This window comes from Talpa europaea (assembly GCF_964194135.1).
Source record: "Talpa europaea genome assembly, chromosome: 15".
NCBI classification, from domain to species: Eukaryota; Metazoa; Chordata; class Mammalia; order Eulipotyphla; family Talpidae; genus Talpa; species Talpa europaea.
Genome location: NC_140083.1, coordinates 70,178,014 through 70,194,024, shown reverse-complemented (window position 1 = coordinate 70,194,024; position 16,011 = coordinate 70,178,014).

Genomic DNA, 16,011 nt, shown 5'->3' with positions numbered 1-16,011 from the left:
CGGGAACCTACCCAGGCCCAACTGTGCCCTTGACAATGCCCTTGGCATGGAAAAGAGGAACTCTCAACTCTGAACTCTTCAGAAAGCTGTCGTGACCTGTCACCCTCAGAAGCTGTCTGATAACAGATGGGTAGTTCAGGGGGCTTGGAGTCCTCCGACACCCCACCAAGGTAGCTGAGAAGGGCCACTGTCTAGGGAAACGGGGTTCCCTCACAAGAGAAAAAAGGCAAGTGGAGAAAGAGCGTTTGCTGCAGAAATAAGGGCTAACTAATATGTCGCCTTGGAGGTCTATAAGGAATTAAAAGAGAAGGCAGAGGGTGGAAATCAGAGAACTCAGGCAGAGAAAGTGCCCAGTTATCATAACTATAACATTATTGGTTTTCATTTGCATTTTATGGAAGCAACATTGCTTTAGAACACAGTAGATGTTCTAGGGGCACAGTTTCACAGCCCTGCGATGCAGCTTACCACACCACTCCCTGTAAAGTTAATATTTTTTGTAAAGATTTATTTATTTATGCATACAAGAATTGGGGTACAGGCCAGAGGTACAGAGGGGTGAGCGGATTCACCAGAGACAGAGTGGGGAGCAGAACAGGCAGATGAACCGAAAACACTGCTGAGGGGAGCAGCAGGCGAGACAGGAGAGGTCTGCCGCGCCATGTGGGTATCTCCCCAACCGGCTGGGAATCGAACCCACGCCGCAGAGGCTGTGGACAGATTCACAGTGCTGCACTCAACCCACTGCGCCACCAGGGAGGCTCTGTGAAGTTAATATTGACAGCTGTACTTTTTTGAGTGCTTGCTAGGTGTTCATTGTCCTGTTTGCATTATAGGATTTAACCTCAGAGCAACCCTATGAGGCAGGTGCTCTTATTCCTTTTTTGAAGATGAAAAGACAGGCTCAGAGAGGTGACCTAACTTGCCCCAAAATCACAGATCCAGTACGCAGCAGAGCCGGGCCTCCAGCCCAGATCTGCTGCCCTCCAGAGCCCATGGGCCTAGTAAGGAGCTAGTGTTGAGGGAATGCGTCAGAGGCACTCCTGCCATCTCTGTCCCAAAGTGGAAAGATCTCCAAAAGAGAATGCGGTGCAGGGGAGGGGAGATCCTACAGCTGCTGGGACAGCTTAGCGCACATTGAAACACACGTGTATGTCACGCTACATCTTGGTAGGGCAGACAGCTGGCCCTGGGTCTCGCTGGACAAAAACCAAAGTGTTAGCAGGCTGCAATCCTTTCCAGGGAGCTCTAGGGGAGCATTCATTTCCTAGCCCTTTCCAGCTTCTAGAGGCTGGCCTCGTTTCTTGGCTTGAGCCTCCCTGCCTGCAGCTTTGTCATGTTTGTCTGTTCACCTTTCTCTCTGGCCACAACAGAAAGTCTCTGATTTTAAACATCCATGTGATGAGCCTGGGTCCCCTGAATAATTCAGGACAATCTGCCCATCTCAAAGTCCTTACTTAAAGTCAATCACCTCTGCAGAGTCCCTTTTGCCACATAAAGTAATATATCCACAGGTTCCAGGGGTTAGGATATGCATATTGGATGGGGGGGTACATTACTCTACCCCCAACATATTATAAAGAAGGGAGGAAGCAAGTGCATTGGTAGCAAAGTGCTAAAAAAAAAAAAAAAAAGTGGGGAGGAAGGAGGAGTAACAGTGTAGATTAATATTTACATAAAGAAGGGCACACAGGGCCTCCCCTGGTGGCGCAACAGTTGAGCGCTGGGCTGTGAAGCTGCCCGCAGCCTCTGCAGTACAGGTTCAATCCCCGGCCACCAGGCGAGGGTCCCACATGGCGCACAGACCTCTCCTGCCACGCCCACTGCTCCCCTTAGCAGTGTATTTTGTCGGTCTACCTGTTCTGTTCCCCGCTCTGGCTCTGGTGAATTCTCTCACCCTCTCGCGCTTCTGACTGTACCCAGTGCTTGTATAAATAAATAAATAAATCTTTAAAAAAAAAAAAAAAAGAGAGAAGGGCACATAAAAACCAGTATTGGTTACTGGGAAAGGGCTAGACTGATGAGGACAAGACTCATGGAATTCTTCTAGATGGAATTCTTCTTTGTCATGATGGAAGTGTTTAAATACACAAAAGGAGAGAGAACAGTACTATGAATCCCACAAACCCGTCAACAGTTACTACCATCTGCCATTCTAGTTCCATTTATCTTTCCACTTTTTGGAAAAGGGCTAAAAGTATTTTTTAATATTTATTAATTTATGCATACAAGAACTGGGGTGTAGGCCAGAGGTGTGGGGGGTGGTGAGAAGATTCACCAAAGAAAGCGTGGGGAACAGAACAGGCAGATTAACTGAAATACACTGCTGAGGGGAGCAGTGGGAGAGACAGGAGAGGTCTGCTGCACCATGTGGGTAGCTCCCTGGCTGGCCGGGGATCAAACTCTTGCTGCAGAGGTTGTGGATAGCTTCAGAGTGCTGTGCTTAACCCCTTGCACCACCAGAGAGGCTCAGGGCTAAAGATTTTAAAGCAAATCCCAGGCATCATTCTAGCCATTAAAAACTTCAGCACACTTAGGTTCAGTACTCTTAGGTTTTTTTTAAAAATAGACCACAATGCATCGTCACCCCTAAAAAGTTAACATATTTCCTTAATATCATCTAATCCTTCATTCATATTATATTTCCCTAACTTCCTGAAAGACTTGCCTTAAATAATTCATTTGTTTGAATCAGGACCCAAACAAGGCCCTTGTGTTACCCTCGGTAGATCTGAGGCCAGACTCTCTCTTACTTTGTAACAGTTTCCTAAAGGGCTTTTTCCCCTTTCTATTCTTTTATATCTTTAGTTTTCAATCATTTCAACCCACAGAAAAGTTACAGTAAGAGGAAAACACAAATCTAATGCTTCATGGAAAGTGAGCTCCCGAAGGGTGCCTGCAGGAGGTAAATGAGAGAAAACACCCACACAGCAGCACCCGGGGACAGCTGGGGTGGCCGGGGTGGTAGACAAAGTCAGGGAGCCAGGGGGCTGACATTCTGGAGGGCTTCTTGCTTGGCAGAGGTGGGTGGAAGACACCAGGGACCACCTGGCCGGGAGCAGCCTGGGCAAAGCCTCCAAGCCCAGACGACACACTCAATGTGCAGGAGGTAAGAAACCACAGGAAAACCACCAACCACCCAGTGCACTGTGTATTACACCAAAGGACCCCCAGATTGGACAAGAGAAGAAAGTGCAGATGGGTAGAGCTTGAAGGTCAGAGGAAGCCAATGAGACCGGAAGGGGGGGACCTGAGTTCTGGTTCTAGTTTTGCTCACAGCCGCCTGCACTGTCCTAGGAAAGTCACCCCAGGACTGGGAGAGGCTGGTAGAGGAGATTGAACAATAACACAGAGTATTTATTTGTGTTTGCATAAAGAGGCTACATTAAAAATCAAATGAGAAGTAAATGAGGGTGAACAGGAGTGGCAATTCTCCCCACTCAATATGGCTAACAGCCAGACCCCAAAACCCCATTCCTACCAGGTTCCCCACATTGTCCCTGACCCGAAGGAGAGGCTGCTGCAGGACAAATAGGAGTTTACTGGGAACAGGAATGTAGCTGTAGACAAAGAGAAAAACAGGGTCAAAGGCAGAGACAGAAACGAAGCCAGAGAGTTCAGAGAGTTAACAGGAATGCAAAGTGCTCAATCAAGGTGGGGTCTCAATGGGTCTCTGGAACAGGAAAATAGCATAAGTAGAAAAATGAGCCGTACGGTGACTAGAACTGCACCAACGTTAGTTTCTCCATTTTGACAAATATATGTTGGTTATGTAAGATGCTAACATCAGAGGCAGGCTGTATTTACTGTGTTTGTAACTTTCCATGAACTTAAAATTATTCCAAATAAGGTTATAAAGAAAGAGAAAGAGAGAGGGCCTCCCCAGTGGCTCAGCGGTTGAGCGCTGGCTTGCGAAGCTGCCCACAGCCTCTGCAGCGCCGGTTCGTTCCCGGCCGCAGGCCGCCAGACGAGGGTCCCACATGGCGCACAGACCTCTCCTGCCACCCTCTGCTCCTCTCAGCAGTGTACTTCATTACTCTGCCTGTTCTACTCTCTGTTCTGGCTCTGATGAATTCTCTCAACCTCCCACGCCTCTGACTGTACCCAGTGCTTGTATGAATAAATAAATAAATCTTTAAAAAAAAAAAAAAAAGAAAGAGAGGGCCTCCCCTGGTGGCGCAGCGGTTGAGCTGCCTGCAGCCTCAGCAGCGCCGGTTTGATCCCCAGCCGCACCCACTGCTCCCCGCAGCAATGTATTTCGTCAGTCTGCCTGTTCTGTTGCCTACTCTGGCTCTGGTGAATCCTCTCACCCTCCCATGCTTCTGACTATACCCAGTGCTTGTATAAATAAATAAATAAATCTTTAAAAACAAACAAACAAACAAAGAGAGGGGTTAAAAAAAAAAAGGAACAAAAGAAAAATGGTGCAAAACTGTTAGAGCATAGAAGGTGCCAGGAGGAAATGGGTGACGGTATCAGCAGAGGCCAGTTTATCAGGGGCTTCCTGTGCCACACAACAGGGTCAAGTTCGTCTCCCCACGGGCAATGCATCTAAGGCTGTGTTATCCCTTCTCTATCCCTACCTACAGGTCCCAGGTGACCACTGGTGACAGCTTCTACCTCTGGTTCATCCTAATTATATTCCACCTGCCGTAGTGACTGTAGCTGCACACTAAGGTCCCAGGTCTGACACATGCACACTGCCCAGTAGGAGAGGCCTGTGTCTAACCTCTGTCCTCCTCCTGAATCTACAACCACCCTCACAGAAAGGAAGTCAGTAGCCATCCCCACCCCACCCCCGCGGTGAAAAAATGCAGTGACCCTGCCTCCCCAGCTGTGGAGTAGGAGGTACCGAAGGACAGACCATAGCAAAGGCAGGACCAAACTTAACACCTGGGGTTGGCCACACAGACTCAGGGAGTCAGCTTGCTAGAAGGCACCTTTAAGAATGCACCCCTCCCCCCGAGGTGTCACCTGCAGCCTCTTCACCCACCTCAACAACCAAAAGGCAAAAAAGCTGAAAGATGTGCCAATGTGATCACATCTGCTTACTTTGGAGGAAGGCAGTTTAGCACCTGGGGTCCAAGCACCGAAACACTGGTGTTCAAATCTGGGCTCTGCTGCTTCCTAGCAAATTAATTAACCTCCTTGTGCCTCTGTTTCCCCAGTTTATAATGGAGATGACCTCATAGGCTGGCTTGCAGATGAAACAAATCTACTATAGCGGTTAGAACAGCATCTGGCACAACATATGTGCCCATCCAAGAGTCCTTAGGATTTATTTACTCTTTTATTTATTTACTCTTCATTAATTGAAGAGTACTCTTTTATTTATTTACTCTTCATTAATTGAAGAGTACCTTCTGTGGTTACCACAGAACCTGATAATCTGATTGGGAAGATTCTATTTAAAGATGCATGAAATGTGAAGTTGCCATCTAGGCCAACATCTGATAAGAATCTAGTGGGTGATTCAGAAAGAAATGGCCACTGTAGCGCTGGTGGGGAGGATCAGAGTAGACTGGGATGACAAGCCTCATCATCATGATCTTGCCATAATGGCCTCGTAGGCGGCCTTGAAGATGGTGGAGAAGAGAGGAGGCTGGGCCAAGCGTGGGCTCTATGGAAAGCGATGTTGCTGTGTCTGTAGCCTCCCCAGAGAGGACAAAGTTGACAGTTTAGGTGAGGACCAAAGGGTCTTTACGATGATCTTCAAGTCAGGACATGAGCTTGTCATGTGGGTCTGCTACTCCTAAGCAGCCTGTTTGGCCACCATTTTGTCACCTATAGTTCCAAATCCTAAGCAAAGTCAAAATGGCCTGGTCATTTAGGTACAGGAGCCCAAGGCTGCAAGGTGCCCTTCAAATCAAACAAGAGCACAAAGCTGGATCACGCTGGGAAGGCTATGCATCACGAAGTATGACTGGGAACCTGGGGGGTGGGGGTGCGGAGGACCACTGTATGACAAGGGACCCCAAAAGCAGATCAGTGGAATGCCATGTTGATAAGATTAAAACCAGGGTGGGGGGAATTAGGGCTTGGTCTCAATGACAATACTGAGTCATTAAGCAGATAAGAAGTGCCTGGAGGGAAGACTTCCTGATCTTCTACATTCTTCCCCTTTCTTTAATCTCCTTTCCCTTAATCTCCTTCCCCTTTCCTTTTGTTCCTCCCCCTTACAACCGATGTGTGAATCAATAAAAGGCCAGGATCTTGCTCTTCAGCAGCATCCTGCTCCACAACTCCCATATCTTTGTCAGTGTGGTGCTGCCCAACACAACAAATGGTGCCCGAACAGGGGCCCCACACCCTGCTTCTCAAGCCCAGGGAAGGGAATTGGATGTCCTCTCAAGTCTGGCCAAAAGACTTCACAGACCCAGAGTCTGTGGCAAAGCAGTAAGAAGGTATTTTCAGTTGTCTTTCCTATCCTCTTTTTCTCCCAAATCAGCCTAGCTAAAAGGCCCACAGACCCAGACGCTGTGACGATAATCAGCCTAGTAATAGGCCCACAGACCCAGCGTCTGTGACGATCATCAGCTCAGTAAAAGGCCCACAGAGCCCAACTCTGTAAAGTTTTCAGTTAAATCTTTCCTTTCTCTCTTAGAAACATGGGTAATCCCACACCCCCTCAGATCAAATACAAAAAACAACTGAGAGCGCTTCCAACCCAGGGATACAGTGTATCTGATAATGAGCTCATTAAATTCTTAACAGCATTTAAAACCCATAGTTCGCTGGGCTTCCTCAAAAAGGAATCTAAAAATTTAAGTTTTAAAAAATGTATAAAATAACTTACAGAGAAACTTAGAGACGATGCCTGTCTCTCATATTATAAAATTTATGTAATTCAGCTGTTCAGTCACTAGATGAGGAAGTTTTTATGAGTCCAAAAGAGCGAGGCCATAACTCAGCCAGTGCTGGACCTCTTCTCCCTCCTGCACAGCCACCGTAGCGTGGGTTCCGCTGAGACCCAAAAGCGGGACTACGGCCTCCAACAAATTTTGAGCCACTCATAAAAAAGTTTCACAGAAATAATCAGAGGGGTCCTCTCTGGTGGCGCAAGGGGTTAAGCACCACACTATGAAGCAATCCACAACCTCTGCAGCACGAGTTCAATCCCCGGAGAGCCAGGGAGAAACCCACATGGTGCAGCAGACTTCTCCTGTCTCACCCGCTGCTCCCCTCAGCAGTGTATTTAAGTCAGTCCTTCTGTTCTGTTTCCCACTCTTGTCTCTGGTGAATCCTCTCATCCCTTGTATCTCTGGCCTGTACCCCAGCTCTTGTATTCATAAATAAATAAATCTTAAAAAAAAAAAAATAATCAGAGGGAAAAGTGCTTCAAGACTTTCCAGTTAGATATTTGAAAAGGAGGCCAGGGTCCCTGACACTAGGGTTTGCGATTTACTGTTTTTAAGGAATTTAAAAAAGGTATTTCCAAAAACGGTAATCAAAATTCATTCACAAAAGAAATTGTTAAATGTTATAAAAATGGGTATAATATGACTTCAAGGGACTGTAAGTTTCTTATCAAAACAAGACCAACCCACTGCAGCGGGCTAGTGGAGGGCTGCCCCTGGTCTCAGCAAGAAGCTGCCTGGACATTTTGCTCCAGTGTTGGGATCATTGACAGGTCTCTGCTGCCTTCTTGCTGTGGGAAACTGGACTCTGCTTTTGTCCACCTTGAGATACTGTTCTAGTTTGTTCTATAGGTTAAAAAAAAAAAAATTCTATTTCCCTGTGTTTTCCTACAAAATGCTTATTGGTTAAGTAAAAACTCCTGACTTGCTTATTGGACCTGTAAAAAGTTTCTTATTAAAATTTGTTGACCTGATAAAAACTAAAAAGTAAAACTGCAGCTTTTTGAGCTAAATCCTGAACATTACATTTCTAAAAATCTAAAAACAGATAAACTACAAAATAAGATCTTAACCTCTCTTCTGTTTTCCCTATGCATGGTCCATAAAAAGTGTTCCATTGTCTTAAAAATGCTTGGTCTCAATAAAATAGAGCAAAAACAATGTAAAGCCAAAGGATCATTTCTGAAAAATACAAACTCTAAAATATTTTCGTATCTCAAACTGCCTGTCTTTAAAATTTTGGTGACCTTGGGCCCCTGGTCTTAAGCAATGGTTAAAATTATACACTTATTCTGTGTAAGGATTTTAACTTCTATCTCATTAAAAAAATCTTGATATATGGGGCCTCCCTGGTGATGCAGTGGTTAAAGTCTCAGGGCTGTCAGGCTATCTCAGGCCACTACAGCAAGGGTTAGATCCTGGCTGGGGAGGTGGCCCACATGACGCAGCAGACCTCTCCTGTCTCAGCCAGCATCTCCCCTCAACAGCATGTTTCAGTGTATCCATCTGTTCTATTCCCTACTCTCTGGTTGGTCTTTTCACCCCCACACATCTGGCTTACACCTTAGTTCTTGGGTACCTAAATAGATAAAAATTAATCTTTAAAAATAAATAACTACTTAAAATTAACACATGGCCAAAATTTTAAATAAAAATCAAGACATCTCTGTGTTTATGCTTGTCTTTTACCTCCAGAGGATTAACTATAAATGGCGCCTATACAAAATCCCAAATTTTGATCATTATCTAAATTTGGTAAACTAGTTCAAATTTAATGGTTTAATTTAAAACATGCATGTCTTAAGGTTTTAAGATTGGGTGTTAATGTTAGGGGGGAAGGATGTCCTGAGCTAATCCCATGCAGGCTTTGTGGACTCCACCCCCACTCCAGACCAAAGCCATCAGGACATTGGGAAAGACAAATCCCGTCACCACCAAAGGGAAGGTGGCTGGGACCTGAGGGTGGAGTTAAGCAGCCAGATTTGGTATAAAAACCAGACACGTGGGCCTTGGGGCTCTCGCTCTCTCGTTTGCCTCCTGGCTTCATGACTCCTGGTTTGCGGTCAGATTGGCGGATTGGGTAGGCTGCATTCAAAACTTTGTCTCCCACTTTTCTTCCTGAGCTGTACATTTCCTCATTTGCCCTTCCCTTATAAATAAATCTTTTATTAACCTTTTGCGTGTGCCTGCAGTAGAGTATTGATAAGTCCTTTTAAGTGCGCGGGTGAGGACCCACAGTCAGGCACCCCGATTTGTATTGGGGCTGCCCTATAACATTAACACTTTATGTTTAAATATGTTTTCTTAAAAAATAAAACTTGTATTCAACAAACACGGTAATTAACTAAAGTTCCTTTACAGAAAAACTAATCCATTTATATTTCTCCTTAAAAAAAAGAGTACTTTTTGTTTCCCAGGTAAACACCCAAATTTTTTTTCCTTGACCTAACAAAAATTCAAGGTTACAGCTATAGCCACGTGGATGAGCTGCTCAGCTATACTAAAACTTACAAACACAAAAAATATATGATATTGCTTGATTTTTCTTGCTCTTATCAATCTATCTAGGGCTTGCCTAAAACAAAAATTTTAAATTAAAACATGCATTTCTGTATAAGTTGTCTAGTTTAAAGAGATGATGGTATATAATAACTATTACAATGTCTTACAATCTAAAGATTACAAACTAAAATGTAGTAACTCTAAATATAAGTAAATTGACATGTACTTAAAAAATATATTAAAAAGTCATATTAAAGGTCCTGGAGGAGGGGCCTCCCGGGTGGTGCAGCGGTTGAGCCCTGGGTTGCAAGACTGCCCGCGGCCTCTGTGACGCCGGTTCGATCCCCGGCTGCTCCCCTGCCACTGGAGGAGGGTCCCACATGGCGCGCAGACCTCTCCTGCCGCCCACTGCTCCCCTCAGCAGTGTACTTCGGTCCTTCTGCCTGCTCTGCTCCCCGCTCTGGCTCTGGTGAATTCTCTCACCCTCCCGCGCTTCTGACTGTACCCAGTGCTTGTATAAATAAATAAATAAATCTTTAAAAATAATAATAATAACAATCTTACCCTGTCACCATTGCTGAGCCTGTCACACATTCTATATATTTTTACAGAATATTCTATATTCTATAAATGTGTCAGGCATGTTCAAGGTTCTGGGGATGCAACTGAGAACAAGGGCCAACACTCCCTGCTCTACCACAGCAGACACTCTAAGCGGGAGGAGGCAGATTGTGCACAATACTCATACTAGGAAAATTCCCCACTCTGTTCAAAGGTGAGAAGTGCTATGGAAGGCAACTCAGAAGGGTTTTGAGCAGGAAAAATGAGCAGAAAAGAGCAAAGCAAGACTTTAAGAGTACGACAAAAGGATAGTAAATATTAGCTACTTATAACTCCTCCCAGCCCCCAAACTTCTAAGGAGGATGGAGCCTGAGACTTAAGATCTGTTTTGCTGAGCTGGGGGAGTGGAGGTGAAGGATACAAGCTGAGCAGCCAGGTAGGTAAGAGCTACATTGCTGCACACAGACACAGGCAGCGTGCACCACAGGCAGGGGCAGGGTGCGATGGCCAGGAGGCTGGCAGGGTCTGGGCTGGGAAGGAGTGACTGGCACAAGAACAGAAGTGGAGGAAAGAATGTTCTCTATCCTGTGAGCTGTAAGCCCTCTCCACCTCTCCATGTGATCTTCCTAAATGCTGCACCACACACAGGTGGGCTCCATGTTGACAATGTTTGTGTTCCAGTGATGGAGTTACCAGACTTATTGCGGTGGTCATTTTGCAATATGAACAGATGTTGGATCATTAGGTTATACACCTGAAACTAATATTTCCACTATGCCTCAGTAATTTATTTTTTTATTTTTTTTAATTAATAAATTTTATTTTTATATTCCCCATACAATTGCAACAGTAATTTAAAAAAAGTTAATTGGGGCCTCCCCTGGTGGCGCAGGCAGTTGAGTGCCACGCTGTGAAGCAGTCCGCAGCCTCTACAGCGTCGGTTTGATCCCGGCCGGCCAGCGAGGGTCCCACATGATGCAGCAGACCTCTCCTGTCGCGCCCGCTGCTCCCCTCAGCAATGTATTTCAGTCAGTCTGCCTGTTCTGTTCCCCGCTCTGTCTCTGGTGAATCCTCTCACCCTCCCGCGCCTCTGGCCTGTACCCTGGTTCTTGTATAAAAATAAATAAATCTTTTTTTAAAAAAAGTTAATTAGTGGGCCTCCCCGGTGGCTCAGCGGTTGAGCGCTGGGTTGTGAAGCTGCCCGCAGCCTCTGCAGCGCCCGTTTGATCCCCAGCCACCGGGTGAGGTTCCCACATGGCACACAGACCTCTCCTGCTGCCCACTGCTCCCCTCAGAAGTATATTTCGTCAGTCTGTCTGTTCTGCTCCCTGCTCTGGCTCTGGTGAATTCTCTCACCCTCCTGCACTTCTGACTGTACCCAGTGCTTGTATACATAAATAAATAAATCTTAAAAAAAAAAAAAGTTACTGAGAATAGAGCAGCCAAGCCTAATGACATCACAAGATAATCAGTCCAATGATGTGTGTAGACCAGACAAGTGAATGATGGGCGGTGGGTGGGGGGCAGGTGTGTGTGTGTGAAGGAAACTTTCCAGGATGTGGCCCTATCATGGGTGAGGACAGGGGGTGGGGAGGGCACAAGGCTGAAAATGAGCCCGGAGTCAGTATGTTCTTCCTTTGCTACTAAACACACTCTCCTGCCCTACGCTTGCTTCCTTATCTTTAAACCGTACAGCCTTGGTGGTGCCTGCCTGCAACACACAGGAGATAATAGAAAGTAAGAACCACATTCACGAGCAGATGTGAGACCAGGGAAAGGGATCCCAGGTTGAGGTTCAGGTGATGGCTGGTGAGGAAGGGGTGGGCTAATGAGAAGTTGGTTTCAGGTCTAGGGAGGCCCTTGAAGCGCAGGAATTCTTGTCTTGATGTTTACTTTGAGGTAACTATATTCAGTTTCTTACGCTTCCATGACAAATTACCACAAATACAGTGGCTTAAAATAACACATATTACTTTACAGTTTTAAAGGTCAGAAGTCGGCAGCTCTCGTCTGTGTCTGTGCAGACGTCTCTTTCCTTTTACTCTTTTCCTCAGTAAACTTGCTGTGTGCTGATGAAAAATAGAAATAAAGGCCAGAAGTCTGAAAATGCATGGGCAGGGCTACATTTGCTTCTCCTGGCAGCTATACGGGAGAATCTGTTTTCTTGTCCTTTGGGTTTCTAGATGTTGCCTGCATTCCTTGGCATGTGGCCCCACATCACACCCACCTCTGCATCTAGCCACGCTCTTCTCAGGCTCTGCCCTCCCTTTTTTAATAAGGATCCTTGTGAGCACACTGCACTCACCGATATAATATAACCCAGGAAAACCTCTCTCTCAAGATCCTTAACTTAATCTCACAAGCAAATCCCTCGTGCTGTGGAAGGTAGCACTGTCACTGATTTAGGGGGAGGGGGGGCATCAAAGTGGAAAGGCCTGACAGGGTGTCATACCGTGACCTGAGTTTGGGAAGGGTGGTGGGGTGGCCGAGAGGGCTGAGGACTGAAGCCTGGGGAAAACCCACTTCCTTGAAGTTTTCACACACGTTTGCACATAACACCCAGCCTAGCAAGGGACTGGATGTTAATGAGAACACAGAAATAAGTCAAATATAGGCATTTGGGGGAGGAACTCTCCAGCTAAATGGGTGCACATTAGGGAACAGGTATCATGCATGAGAGAGATTCAAACAAAGTAATCCATGGAAGTAAAGACTGGAATACTCGAAAGAAAACTTCATGAAGTGGTAGCATTTGCGCTCAGTAAGAGGAGCAGCAATTTCTAGAAGTGAAGGAAGTTAACCAAGATGGCACAGCCTGGTCAAATGCTGCTGCAGCATCAAGGAAACTATTTTTTTTAAGTCCCAAAATGGCCATTGGTGTGGTGGCTGGGAGGGCCTTGGTCGTGTGTGAAAGGGGGTGTTGTCCTCTTGCATCTCCTAGTGGGAGGGAGGAGCACTCCCTGGAAGATGGGTGTGGCCGGTCATGAGCTGTGTGTTGAAATCTTACCACCAGGGGGGGCACAAGAGCCAAAACGGAATATTGGGGGAGGGGGGGATATTCCAGAAACAGGATGCCCCCAAGGAAGGGAGGAAAAGTTTTCCCATCCAACACCACAAAGCCTGGAAGATCTCACTGCCCCCATGTGATGTGTGACTCAGGGGCTTACCCAAATTTTCCCCTTCCAGTTAAGGCAAACCATATTTTTTCCATCTTCCTTTCCTGGCTGCCTGTAGAACTAAATGCCTATGACAAACACTCTTTAACCCAGACTTACTGCACCACAGACTGTGAGGACAGAGGGAGCTTCAGTGTATAATCCCAAATATTTCTGGTAGAGATGAGGAGATTGAGGCCTGGAGAGAGGAAAAGACACACCCAAAATAAAGAATCTATGTCTTGTCAGTCACATTTCAAGGACCTCTTGACTGTCATGTGGTTCTTAACAGGAGGCCTCTTAGTTGTTTCTGTTACACGAATAGTAGTACAGCAGGGCTATAATAATGTCACTTCATTCAACTTCCCTTCATCATAAGAGTGATGAGGCAAAAAAGTCCCAGATTCTGTGGAAGGAAACAGGGTTACCGAGGTACCGCTTTTGTACAGGGAGTTTCTCTGGGAGTAGCAGTTTCCAAAAACCTAATGTTACCTGAGGACTTACTGTAACACAGACAATGGCCAGGGTTTCCTTGGCAGCCACTGCATGAGGGCCTCCTTGTGGATCAGCTCATTCAATACTCGTGATAACCCTGTAAAGTAGTTTCTGTTGAAAGTTTAAATATTTACTAAACTCTTCCCACCTGTGCTTGTTAATGGAGGCGAACATTTAAAAAAAAAAAAAAACAAACAAAACATTTCGGTCTTTAGACCTATTCTCCCAAGATGGATGGGTGGGCTGGTCAGGGGCAACACAATGGGGCATTGTTACTCCACCTCCCCCTCAGGGCCTCACCTGCTGCTCTATCCCAACCAACTGCCTGGACCCTTGATTAGGGTGAGGGTCTGAGGTAAAACATTACCAAAATTCCTGTGTGGCCACACTTGGCCTTGGGCTCCAGTCTAGGGAACTCTTCCTGCCCTTCCTTCTTCACCCTGGGGCAGTTTCCCAGCTTCCCGGGTTGCCTGTGGTTTTCTGCTGGGTGCTTCCACACTGACTTCCTGCTGTCTGGAATTCCCTCCCCGCCTTTTTGGCTATCCCAACCTTCTATCTCTCAGCTACAGGGTTTCCTTCTCCAGCTCTGGGAAGCCTCTCCTGACCCAATCGGCTTAGGAATGTGGCCCATGCCCCTACCTGCCCCCAGGCCACATGTGCCACAGGAGCAAAGATTCCATGGGCTTGTACTTGTCTGGTAATGGATCTCTCTGCCTACGCGGAGATCCTTCCGTGTGGGAGAGAAGTTTCATCTCAGCATATAGTCCCCCATAGGCTCTCAAGCATGATTAGAGGAATGAGTGAAGTGAATGAATGATGTCCTCCATGGGCTGGCTCCTGCTGTTCTGCCTCCCATCTGTCCCTCCACTCCCCACTCCTCTTGCCTCCTCTTCTGCTTTCACCTCGCTCCAGCCTCTATCCCATGCCCCACCCTAGTTCACTTTGTCTTTCCCCCTGAGCTGTTAAACAGCCTCCTACCTGCCCTCCCCACTATCCTTAGCTCACCTTTCATCTCCTGCTTCCCTCACACTGCTTAACTGGCACTCGCCAGAGGCAGCACCTCCACTTTCCTTCTGATCCCCCAAAGTTCTGAGCCCCAGCCTGGAGATACAAATGATGGTTCTTATCCTTAAGGAACCCACTGCCTGCCGCTCCCACTCTCCCCCACCTAAGGAAACCACACAGATGATTAAAGGGCTCCCTGCTTGAATCCTTTAGGGCCTTGCCTCAGTGTGCACAGTCTGGGAACCTGAGGCCTCACCTCATCCTAGCTAGGTGCCCACCTTCACCTCCCCACACACTTCAACCCAGGCCCCAGAGGCCCCAGGCTGTCTTTGCCCAAAAGTCTCTGGAGAATACAATTTCCCTGTGGCTCTGCAGGAGATCAATTTCCTAATCTGGGTCAGGGACCGCTCCTTATGTTACAGGACAACCCCGATATAGAGCCCCTGCAGTCCCAAGCCTATCTCTGTGTGACCCCCACACAGCAATGTCATCGTATTGTCTGGCTTCCCCCAACCCCATCCCCACCCCCCCCACTCTGAATTCCTGGAGGGCAGAAGGAGGATCTAATCCATTTTTGTTTTCAGCTCCGAATGAAATACCCACATAAATAGATACAGAAATTTCTTCTAAATCAATGGATCAATGAGACAAGTCTAACAATGATAACATTGCGAAATAAGAGCTACAAGGAGCTAACACTGGCTTGCTCTGGAGGATGACATTTTGAGTCATGTTCTTTTTGCTTGTTGCTATTTTTCTGTTGTTCCTGCCTGAGTATGTTTTGTTTTGTAACTACAAAAACACTAAAGGAAACTTCATCTTAGAAAGAAATACAAGGGGGGTTGGGGAAGTCAGGAAGAGGGAATCTCCCCATGCCGCGGTGAGAAATAGGAAAGGAATGCCTGAGTCCCATAGAATCTCTGCAAGGTGGGAGTGGGTGGGCACCAGCCACAGGCACACACCACCGAGGCAGAGCTGGGCCAAGGGATGGCGATGGTGGGGTGCCAGGTAGTGCAGAAAGAGTGTTCTGAACCAGATGAAAGATGAGGAGTTTCGACTTAGGCCACTGAATGCGGGGAAGGTACAGAACGTTTTTGCGTGGAGGAGAAAATACGCTCGGGCTCGGGCACTCCTGCGGAGGGAGCTGCAGTGAGCTGGGGCCAAGGGCAGGAGGAAGGTGTGGGGAGCGCCCCTTGCACGCTCCCTCCCTCTCGGGGCACCTGCAGCGCGCGTGCCGAAAGCCCTCCAGCCCGGCCCAGCCTAGGCCCTGGGACCCTCCTTGATGGGTTTTTGAGAAGGATTTCCACAAGCCCCAAAAGCCCCATCCATCTCCCCGCCCGGGGTGCTCCAGAAGACGAGGATTGCAAGGAGCCGCCCCAGGGCAAAATAAAGCCTAGCAGCGTCCCTTCAAATCAAGGTCAATGCCAGAAGAGCCC